Source organism: Triticum aestivum, chromosome 6B (assembly GCF_018294505.1).
Source record: "Triticum aestivum cultivar Chinese Spring chromosome 6B, IWGSC CS RefSeq v2.1, whole genome shotgun sequence".
Taxonomy (NCBI): domain Eukaryota; kingdom Viridiplantae; phylum Streptophyta; class Magnoliopsida; order Poales; family Poaceae; genus Triticum; species Triticum aestivum.
Genome location: NC_057810.1, coordinates 515583690 through 515595709, shown reverse-complemented (window position 1 = coordinate 515595709; position 12020 = coordinate 515583690). Strand labels below are relative to the sequence as shown.

Genomic DNA, 12020 nt, shown 5'->3' with positions numbered 1-12020 from the left:
TTGGAGGAGGGGGCAAGGCTGCGCCTCCCCCCTCTCCCTTGGCCCTATATATAGTGGGGAAAAGGAGGAGCAATCATACCTAAGGCCTTTGGTTGCCTCCCTCTCCCTCCCGTGACACATCTCTTCTCCCGTAGGTGCTCGGTGAAGCCCTGCAGGATTGCCACGCTCCTCCATCACCACCACGCCGTTGTGCTGCTGCTGGATGGAGTCTTCCTCAACCTCTCCCTCTCTCCTTGCTGGATCAAGGCGTGGGAGACGTCACCGGGCTGTACGTGTGTTGAACGCGGAGGTGCCGTCCGTTCGGCACTTGATCATCGGTGATCTGAATCACGACGAGTACGACTCCATCAACCCCGTTCACTTGAACGCTTCCGCTTAGCGATCTACAAGGGTATGTAGATGCAAACTCTCCTCTCCTTTCTACTCGTTGCTGGTCTCTCCATAGATAGATCTTGGTGTTACGTAGGAAATTTTTTGAATTTCTGCTACGTTCCCCAACATGGGGTTGTTTCAACCAGGAAAGATATAAGGAAGAGCTCCTTATCAATCTCCACTAGCCTTTCAAATGGTATCTTAGAAACATCTCTGGCAACAATCTGGACTTTGACCTTTTCATAGAAACTTCTGAAAATTTCATGCCAGTCCACATTGACTAGAACACCCAGTATATAGGCAATCTGTGAGATCACTTTCCAGGTAAGTTTGTTAACAGGAATACCCATCATTGTTACCCAAACCTCCTGAAGCTCAGCATATGCAACTTCTTCTCCATCCCACTTGTCAAAAGAAACAGTCACACCCTTCTTTCTGAGATTAATGGAAGGGAGCTCCACCAGGTCCTTCACTTTCTTGTGAGGTGGGAATCTGACAAGGAAACGTTTTTCAATCAGTTGTCTCACCTGCCATGGCCAATTAGTCTTCCATATGTCAGAGAAGTTATGTTTCAATTCTTGAATGGTAATGGAGCCTTCTTCAATCACTGCCACACATACATTGGACAGATTTAGCCACTTGGTAGCTTCTTTACCCTCAGATTCAATATGGAAGAAGCCTAGGCCAGCATTAGCACTTCCATAATACCGGGCAGTGGCTTGTGGTTTATACCACTCCGGCAATTATCCATATGATGTCCAGCCTTGTGGCAGATGAAGCAGTTTTTTGGGATTGGGCAGGTACCAACAAAATGGGTTGGCTCTCCACAATTGTAACAAATCACATCCTTCATCTTTGGATCATAGTTGATGACAACTTCCTCCTTTCTTTGGCTGCTGTCAGATTTATCAGCACTGTTTGACTTCCCCTGCCGTTCTTTCTGAGAGTTGAAGCTCTTGGTCTTCTTCTTCTGCTGCAGGTTTTGAGAATTTTGTTGGTAAATGCTTGACTGCCCTTCTCCCACACTTAGGAACCGAGGTCCAGACTGAAACTGCAGAGGAGGAGGCCCAAACTGCTGCTGTTGTTGGTGCAGGACTGGCATAGCAGGGAGGAACTGTTGCGACCACTGATTGTATTGGGGAAATTGAGCCCCTTGCCATGGCTGCATCCCTTGCATTTCCCCTGGCTATTGAACTGGTGGATCGGCCCGAAATTACCTTGAGGTGGCCCTTGCATCCCAGGCTGCCCTTGGGGATGGAAGGCACCCATCTATGGCATCATCTGCGGCGGCATCTGTCCTTGTGTCGAGGAACTGCCCTGGTCACTTGGCGTGCGGGATGCATCACCACGACCAGCCCCTCCTCCACCTCCTCGGCAGCCACCACCGTGACTCCCAGCCATACCCTTAGTTGCTTCCGCGTAGGTTGCTCTGCCAGATGCGCACCTCCACAAATCCTTGGAATAGCTAATTTCCTTAGCTTGTGGCAACTTTTCCGTCTCTCTAGCTGGATATCAGTCCTCTGCAGTGATTTTTTTTTTGTGAGGAACAAATCTCTGCGGATCCAGACTAGCCTGCCTCTGGTGGCAGGAACCCTAGGCTTCGCTGGTGAGGGGACGTAACAAAGCTGTCCATATATATCAACTACCTCCTCCCCCAAGCTGCGAAGACGCCTTTCTAAAGTGTGCTTTACCATGTTGGAGACGGGTTTCTTCAGCCACTCCCAACATAGCCGCGTCACACCGACTGACCTGTGGGGACCCGTGACCAAACTTATCCTCAAATCTCCTCGGATCCATGGCTCCAGCTCACCCGCGTAGATGAATTGCCGCCGCAGTTGCTCTGAACGGAGATGGTTGGCATGGGGATCCATACCTGACAATTCCACATGACTCCAGGGGGATGCTGAAACTGCTGACGACCACCTCCCGTCGGGCATCTACCGCTCTTTGCTTCACCATGGCTCTCGACGGAATGGCCGCCATCTCGCCCTCTGAGCTCTCGATGTGGACGGCGCTTCTTCTGCCGCCCAATCCAGTACCTGCTCCAGGTCGAGATGCGCCCCCATTTTGAACAATCGATCTGCCTCCTCCTCCGTCAATCTCTCCATGATGCGCTCGACGAGAACCAACTTGGCTTCTCTCGCCTTCTCCACCGCGTGCGCTGCCGCCGCCTTGTTCGCCGACCTCACCAGCGCTTCCAGGTCTTCTATCGACGGCCTCCCCCCGTTCGAGCCGCTCATCCTGATTTGAATCTGGTGTCAAAACAACACCAAGACCAACCTTGGGGCCGGAGCGCTCGAGCGAGCGGAGCCGCGTGCCCCTCGCCGCGTCGGAGAGTGCGTCGCCGGAGTAAATCGGGGGGAAACGATGGGTGGTGGTGGTCGGAGTGGAAGAGGAGGTCGGGGGAGCCGCGTTCAGTCTTTGACCCCCTTGGAAGATATGAGGAGGTAATATAGGACATTGCATGACACTAAGCAATAATATATGCAGATTAAACTAATTCACAGACGACGTTTGGGATGTCTGATTTGATAGAGGGCGTTGAAAATGCCCTTAATATGCTAGTCATGTAATGATACTTCTTCCGTTTTAAAATAAGTGTCTCGAGTTTAGTACACATTTATATTAGAGTTAGTACAAAGTTGAGACACTTATTTTGAGACGGAGGGGGTATTTGTTAGTGAGTAAAGAGTGTCATTCTACGAAAGAAACAACCGCATACACACTATCACCATCCGGCATGCGCCGTACGTTTGTGTTCGCGCCTGTGCATATGTAAAGGTTCTGTATAAACAAGATAAAAGAGAGTTTGTTCAGTAGGTGTAACAGCATATGCTGCCGTTCTCGCCATGGCACGTGGTGCATTTCACCAAGCGCCCCGAGCGCTTGACCTCGTCGCCGAACCTATGTGGCAGCTCGTCCTCGCCAACCAAAGTATTCCGACCTGATTTGATTCATGTCAGAGTACATATACAAGATACTTTGTCGTGCACAGTCACGTATGAAGCAAGTTGACGAGAAAGGGATGGGTGGATTTGGCGGTTCATTCGGCGTCAAGGCTCCACGGCACTAGAAGAAAAGCCAGAGCCATGATGAAGAGTAATAATGATTTTGTTGTTGGGATGGGACTCCCTTGGAGACAGGTGAAACTTCATGGTGGTTTCCTCTGTCCACGTGCAAGCAATGGCCGCTCGTTATTTTATCATGCAAGGAAGGAAAATCTAGGATTTGTTTGGTGCATGACTAACTTTGTCACAGCTAAGTTTAGACAAAATGTGTCTGCCACAAAAAGTGTGGCTAACAAAATGGTCACCATAAATATGTTAAGATTTGACAAGAAGTTGAATCGATGACATGTGGACCATGTAGCTAGAAAAATGTGGCAAGCCACAAGTATGACAATGACCAAATACATGTCTAAGATATTATGACACGTCTAAGCTTAGGCGTGACAATAGATAATCTTAGACTGCAAACCAAACATCTATACCTAGTAATGCACTGATGCCCCACTGCTCCATTCAGAAGATACAAACTAATCCTATACTTCATCATCTAGAGGATCTGTGGAGAGGCTGAGGCTTCCAGCCGAAAATCAACCTCGAAGTAGACGACGAAATCCCCATGCTACCAAGTTCTACCAAGTTCCCAGTCTACTCTCGGGCAGCCGTGCTACCAAGTTGCCAGTCTACTCTCGGGCAGTGCTGGAGACCGCTTGAGTGGGTCAAAATTCAAAGAGGTAATAGCACCCGCAGTCTTGAACTTATCCAGAACGTGATGATCTAGTCCAAAACTTGCAAAAGCAAACTATTGCATCCCACAACTTGCACCCAATGTGCAAATTTAGTCCTAGCCAATCAGACGACGACAAGTGGAGCCCTAGTCAGCAGAACCGGTCAGCGCAGCATATTTTGCAATTACCCCCCAGCCTTAGCAGTAATCAACCCGTACTACACAACACTTTTCATTTCTCCCTTGCCTTGCCTTACCTTCCAAGCCCTCCGCCGAGCCCCTCGGCGCCGCAGTCCTCGCCCAGGGCACGGCTGGCGGCGCGCACCTGCGAGGCGATGGCGTCGCGGAGGCAGCGGAACTGCCGCGAGATCTCGGGCGCTGGCGCTCCGCCCTTGGCCCCGATGGTGTCTTCCTCCCTGCCGCCGCCGCCGGAAAGGCCTTCCGAATCCTCCTCCTTCTTGACCGATGCAACGCTCTTCGCCTTGGCGTCCACGTCCTTGCTCACACTCACCGCCTCGTCGAGCAGCTCCTGCGCCGCCCTGAGGTATTTGGAGTTCATCACCACCTGCCCCTGCGACGCCGCGGTCGTGGCCCCAAGGTGGTACCTCCCTTCATCGCCGGTGATGGAGGCCACCGTACGTGACCGGCGGCGTCTCACGGGACGACAGGCTGAGCACGGCAGCCAGCCCCACACTCCCATCGCACACCCCACCCCACTGGCGCGGTGCGTTGCCTCGCTGCACGGCCGGTGGGTGACTGGTGGGCGTGCCGGACTGGCAGGGAGACCGGCCGTGCTCCTCCACCACACCTGCCATTGCCATGCTCCCTGTCCCGCTGTGCCGTGCGCTCCCTGTTCCTCCCCAAAAGTTATTTTCCTTCAAAGAAAAATAAGGGACCTTGCTTGCAGGGTTGCCTTGACTAGTTGCTCCTCCAAGGCTCCAAGGGCCAGCCCAAGCTTTGGTTCATCTCAAAATCACAGTTGCAGCTACTATTTGCAAAAGCAGGTAGCATGGCAATGATGCCTTACAGACAAAAATGCTATGGATTTTGGTTTATCCCCTGTGGAATCACGGGTTCATATCACAGTCTCAATCACAAATGAGTACTAGTTCATCTTTTCACTTGCGATTCTACTACAAAGGTCAAAATCGAAATGGAGTAAGAGTAGATCACAAAGGTTCTCGGTTTCATTTGATTCATAAGAGTGAAACAACTAGCAAAGGAGGCTAAAACTGGAGTAGCCAACTAAAAAATCACAACCACACCACACTGCCGCTCACAAAAAAGAAAGCGATCTGAACCAACTACTCTACTAACCCATCGCCAAAATCCAACTACTACGGCTGCAACCAACTAAAGAACCAGATAAATTGTCTTCTAGATTCTCGGCTCTACTTTGTACAGTTTGCTCGCCGGAATGAGATGTTTGCCGGCCGCCGGCGGTCACCGGAGGACGTCCGACCGCAGGTGCGAGAGCTCCTTCCTGAGCTTGTGCGAGAAGAGCCTGCACGCGTCCATGCTCAGGTCCACTGCCGCCGCCAGCGCCACGAACGCCGCCGCGTCCTCCGCACACCCGACGTGCGCCACCCCGACCTCCACCGTGGGCTTGCTGCACCGGCCCTCGCCCTCCACCGCCGCCGACATCGCGAACCCGCGGTAGTTCCCCAGAGGCCACTGGCTGAAGTCGCCGCTGCCTCGCGGGCTGCAGCCCGGGGTGCTCCCCTGGCTCAGGGGCTGCGCGGCTGTCAGGTCGAGCGTGAACTTGCCGCCCCCTTGGACGCGGCGATGGGGACGGCGTGGTCCACGCCGGGGACGAGGAGGTCGAAGCTGTAGCCGAGGCTGTCGAACGACCCCGCCACGCCGCGTTCGCGCCAGCACTCGAGGCGGCCCCACGGCTGCCACGCGCCGTCGCCGGCGGGCCAGAGGATGAGCCACACGCCCGGGTTGGAGCGGGTTGATTACTGCTAAGGCCAGGGGGGTAATTGCAAAATGTGCTGCGCTGACCAGCTCTGCTGACTAGGCTCCACTTGTCGTCGTCTGATTGGCTAGGACTAAATTTGCACATTGGGTGCAAGTTGTGGGATGCAATAGTTTGCTTTTGCAAGTTTTGGACTAGATCATCACATCCTGAACAAGTTGAAGGACTGCTGGTGCTATTACCTCAAATCCAAAATGCAATCGTACCTCTGCTGTGCCGCCGAGTGCAGACACGATGGTGTGAGGATTTCAATCGAACATGACATGCTGTCTGCCCGTCTGGAACGGACTACCGGTTTCGGCTTGCGCCTGAGAGAACTTTTCCAGGGTGCACCGAACCTGTCTCCGGGTCCGATCGGCATCAACGACTTGCGGAAGAGAAGAAGAAGAAGTGGCGTGTCGCTTTCCATCCGGCTTAGACTTTCCGCGAACGAAATAAATGAATCCTCACGTGTTGTGCTGACCGTTCGGGACGGGGATGAGAGTGTTCGTGCAGCGGCAGATGCAAGTTGCGGCGTCTCACGCCTTCGAGGATGCTTCCCGGCGACAGAAACCACTGATCCAATGTTGGCATGGCTGACTGAGTGACAGAGAAGGGAGTGGGTTTTGACCGGGATCCACGGCGGTCGCCATCGGTTCGAGAATCCATGCCCATTCAAGCCCTTGACATAACAGCCCGGTGACGGATGGATATAACGACGATCGATGCCCCTTGAGAGCATCTTGAGCAGAATTTTTTTTACAGCACCAAAATAACGTTTTAGCGTGCTGGATGACCGAACGGACGCCAACAATATACTGCCTAGCTACATCTTCAACAGACGCCCAAAATTAAACACACGCACCCATACCCAGCTCGCCGCCATGGTCATGGCCACGCGTCGCCGCCCATGGCGGTGCTCGCCGCCGTGGCCGTGGCCCGTAGCCGCCGTGGCCGTGGCCGTGCTCCGCCCCGCCATGGCCGTGGCCACGGTGTGCCCCGCCCCGCCGCCGTGGCCGCGCCTGCGCCCCTACCTTGCTCGCGGCGCCGTGGCCGCGCTCCTCCTCGCCCCGCCGCCGTCGTGGTCGCGCCCGCGCCCCTCCCCTGATCTCCTCGCCGTGGCCGACTGGCGGGCTGGCGCGTGCACGCGAGGAGGCCGGCGGCGGGCGTACGCGAGGAGGCTGGCGGGCTGGCGCGCGCACGCGAGGAGGCCAGCGGCAGGCGCACGCGAGGAGGCCAACGGCGGCTGCGGGTGCACGGGACACTTTTCACGTGCGTGAGAAGTTCAGCGCGCTGGAGCTCACACGCTAAATATATGGCTTGCGATCCAGTTTTGTTCGGCGCACGGAACACTTTTTACAGCGTGCTTTATTTTGCAGCGTCCGCTGAAGTGCTATTTTCAACTCCGTGCGCGCTAAATTTATGAATTTTTAGACACGGGGCGTCTGTCGGAGATGCTCTGATAAGCTACGTGTAGAGCAGCTGGTGGTCTAGTGGACACCCGTTAGGACTCAGTTGTTTCAAAAAGAAATAAGTTGGTTCTACTCCTGATCATACGACGGGATGGGCTGGGTTTCGGGCCAGGCTTGCAAAAGACAGATCCAGAAACTGCAAGCCCAAGCATGACCCGAAGCCCTAAAACCCGGCCCAAAGATTAGAAAAATATATGCCCGACTCGGCAGGGCGTCTCCTATTTGGTACTCAGATCGCCCGCGAGCGGCCCAGCGGGCTCGATCAGCATTTGGGCCGGCCCACTTTAGGTGTATTCCTCACTGGTTTTGGTAAGGTTCTAAAACCTTTTCTGAACCGGTATTCTCTTTTTTCTTTGTTTTTTATTTTATGTTTCTTTTTCTATTTCGTTTATTTTCTGTATTTTATTTATTTATTATTTCTTCTATTCCTTTTTTATCTTTATTTTCCTTTTTTTACTTTTCCGTGAACATTTTAAAATTGTAAAAGTTTCTTAAAATTCTTGAGCAATTTCTTAAAAATCATGAACATTTTCAAATTCTTCACAAAATTTAAAATTTTGATCATTTTCTGAATCCCTGAACTTTTTTTACAAATTCACGAACATTTTTTGAAATTACGAATATTTTTCTAAACTCATGAACATTTTTGAACCAGCAAACATTTTTGAAAATCACAAACATCTTTTTGTTTGATGAACTTTTTTGAAATGCATGAACATTTTTTCAACATGAATTTTTTTTTAAAATTGCAAGAAAAAATTAATTCGTGAATATTTTTTCGTTTTTTGAACATTTCTTAAAATTCTTATGAACATTATTTGAATTCTTGATTTTTATTCAAATTGATGAACACTTTTTGAATATGGGAACAATTTATTTTTTACAAATACCTCAATGTGTATTTTTCGAAGTACCCCGCCATACCGATGTGCAATTTTCTCAGTATCATAAAGTCTTAGACACTGAACCTGCGGTTTCTATTGGTCGTTTGGAGGGCACATAGATTGTGAAGCAGACCCTGTTAAAATTTGGCCGCTACCGCTTGTTCTTGAGCCCGCACAGCTCGGCTTCTAGGCAACATGTTTGGTCACATGTCATGTCACCCACCTCGAGTATGTCATTGGCTAGCCCTGTACAGATGGAGGAGACACCAAACATGGTCGCATCGACGAGTCGGAGAGTACCAAACTAATTACCATAAGCCACCCAACTCTTGTCAGCATCCTTCTGCCACCTTTTAGGTTGGTTTCCAATGGTTCTTTGTGGGTGTTGATCATTCGCTTTTTGCGGCATTGAGCTAAAACCTTGATTAAAATAGATGTGGTGTTAAGGCTAGCCATAGTGGGAGTAACTTAGCTAGTAACATAACACACCCCAAGACAAATATGTTTATGTGGCAAGGAGTAAACGAGGAGAGAGATGTTTGTGGTAACATAATATGTCACCATAACATATCATATCCCAATACAAAATCAGTCTACAACCTAATAAATCAAGGGTTGCATGACATTACACTTATGTTACTACTCACTATGAAGGTAGTAACATATGCATGTTACTAGTCCAAGTTATTTCCCGCTATAACTAACCTAATACAAAAAGGTCGTGCAAACAATTGTTGTGCTTGGCGGGGGGGGGGGGGGGGGGGGGGGATGGTTAGGATCTATGTATATATGAGTGAAAATCTTGGTATACTCTATTGAGCTCATACCTAGCATAAAGTTGTATGCTATATACTCGTAGAGAAAGTGGAAGAGGCGAATCAGAAGATGAATGCTAAGGTACACTGTCCAAGCCGAATTAGTTGACGTCGCCTCTATACAATGCAAAATGGACATTAGAGCCCACTCCCTCCCTTTTTGCTTGCCTCTCTCCTCTATATAGGAAAAAATGCCATGTAAGCGGGCTTATAGCCCATTATTGTACATGTGCAATTTGATTATTTGCCACCCGTTAGTGGCCACTTTTTACTTCGTATTCGATCTTTTGCCACCTTTTACCTTGCACTTTAATCTCGTGCCACTTTGTAACACAAAAACAATCTTTGCAAATGATAGAAGAAATACATGCACAAATCATAGGACAATTATACCCTTATATCTCTTTGACTGAAACATGGATGAACCACACCCCAAAACCGTGATGAACCCTAGATGTTGCTGTAACGCCCCAAGACCGACGCTCCAGACGCCTTTCATATTTTTTTCGTTATCGTCGTGTGTATTCATTTGTTTGCTGCATTCATCATGTCATCATCCGCATCGCATCGTCACTCGTTGTCGTCATTTTTTTTAAACTTGCATCCGTTCGTAGTTGCCGCTTCACCCTCGTCTCCGTTGACGTTTCTCGGACCAATCGTTCTTTTGTTGTCCGACCGTTTGGCCCTTTCTGCACAGTGCACTGACCCCCTCGCGCGCGTCCGAGACTTCCCCGAACCCGACCTGCTCAGTCATCACCGTTGAATTCAGTTCATCCCCAAACATCTATAAAACATCTCCGGTTTCTTATTTGGGCCACCCAATCTATTTATTCTCGACTGCTCGATTTCAATCGGACGGACCGGATTAGTCCCTAATCTAATCCACAGGCTATATATAAATTAGTCCAACCCTAATCTTTAGGAGGCTTGTCCCATCAGTCTCGTCCCCGCCGCCAGCCATCCACCCACTCGCCTCCCACCTTGGGATCCTCCCAGATCCATCCCGGGCCAACCACCGTCTCCCCTCGATCCATCCACTCAACCACACCGCAGTCGGCCGCCTTGCGGCGCCCTCTCCCTCGAGCTCCAACGAGAACCGCGTCACCAGGACCCCGCGGCCTCAAGCCCCTCGCGCCCAGAGTTCTCCTAGCCGTGCGCCTCCGCACGTTCTTCCCGAAGACCAGCAGCGCTCGCCGACCTCCATGCTTGTTTTGGTTTGGGAGAGGAGCTCCCGACCGTGCCTCCTGCTGGCGAGAGCCCACCGGATCCAGCCGCCGACCGTCTCCGGCAAACCCAGCAGATGATTTGCCGCCTGTCTCCTCTTTCTCTCCCCTGTTCCCCTCTCCTTCCTTCTCTAATCTCTCTCCCTTCCTCGTGCTCTTATCTGCCAGGAAACGAACGGGGCTCGCCCCTGCTGCCATGGCCGCCGGCGACCGGAGCCGCCGTGTGTGTCCTTCCCGTCCCTGCCGTCCCTGCCGCCGGATCGGGCCGGCTCTGCCCGGCTCCTCTCGCCCCGACTGCCTGTGCTCGCCTCCCGCCACGGGGCCTCATCTCTGCTTCGGGCAGACGAACGAAGCTGCCGCCGCCCGCTTCGTCAGTTTCAGGACGCGAGTGCTGCTCGCGTTGACCGCCCCCTGAACCGCCTGAGCTTGACCTCCAGGCCAGTCCCTCGCGCCCCGTCCTTCTCCTTCCTCCTTCCTTCTTTTCTTCTCTGCGTCCTCAACTCCCTCTCGACTCTCTCTGTACAGGAAACCACCATGCGCCGCCTCTTTCAGCTCCGCCCGCGCGCCGCCCTCGCCGAAGTACGTGCCAAGTTCACCGTCATTGTGCCGAGTCTGTCGCCAGCCGCCGCCGTTGCCTCTGTTTTGCGCCCCCGTGCTCCCGCTGTCGCGCCCTGCTTCGTCTGAAGCTCCAGCACCAAGTCCCCTCTTCTGCATCGAGTTTCTCAGCCCCGAGCGCTCGCACTGACCGCTCTAGCGACCGCGCGCTTGCGTAGCGCCTCGTCTGGGCCGCCGCCAAGGCCCAGCCTGCTTCCCCTTCAGATCCAGCCTGCTTCCCCTTCAGTTCCAACCTGCCCCATCCTAGCACCGACGGCCTGTAGGCCTAGGGTGAGCAGCCCCCTGTGTTTCCTTGTTGGGCTTCCTGGTCAGATTCGGCCCGATGCGTGTTTTTTTCCTCTGGTGCGATTTTAGCATTATCCCAAGATTTACAATTTTACAGAAAAGTCCCTCTAGATCATGCATTTAATAACTCACAAATGGTGCTTCAGATTAAAATGATTTTAATATGTAAAATGCTTAGATTTCTGTCTAGTTTCATAATATGCCACTTTCATCCATGTTTAAAATGTTTAAAATGCTGTTTGTTTAAATTTGCTCAAATGTCATGCTAAAATGTTTTATTTCATAACTAAATAACTTGGCTCTGATACCAACTTATCACACTATCAATATGCGGTTCTATCCTTGGTGGGACCTTCGAGTCTCTTTAGGATAGTATCGCATATTGGGCGTGACAGTTGCCTTGCTGTCCCCACCCCTACTGCTCTCTGACGGCCTTGCTGCCCTACTGTCGCGCCCCCTCGTGCTTTCCTTGCTGCTCCTTGCCCCCTGCTGCTCCCTGGCATCTCGCACTCGCCTCGCTTGGCGTGCTCAAAGTAGCTAAGCTAAAAGTTGAAATGCATAAAATTGTTGAACCATTGATCCAAATATGATGAAACCATCCTAGATTACTCACACATACATGAGGGATTTTCTATATTTTTTTCAATTTTTCCTGAGAACTTTTA

At 51.4% G+C, this 12020-nt stretch overlaps 1 pseudogene; it reads right to left on the bottom strand.

Moving 5' to 3' along the window:
• Positions 1–5373: 5373 nt before the first annotated feature.
• On the bottom strand, positions 5374–6056 carry LOC123139329 (uncharacterized; annotated as a pseudogene).
• Positions 6057–12020: the final 5964 nt, after the last annotated feature.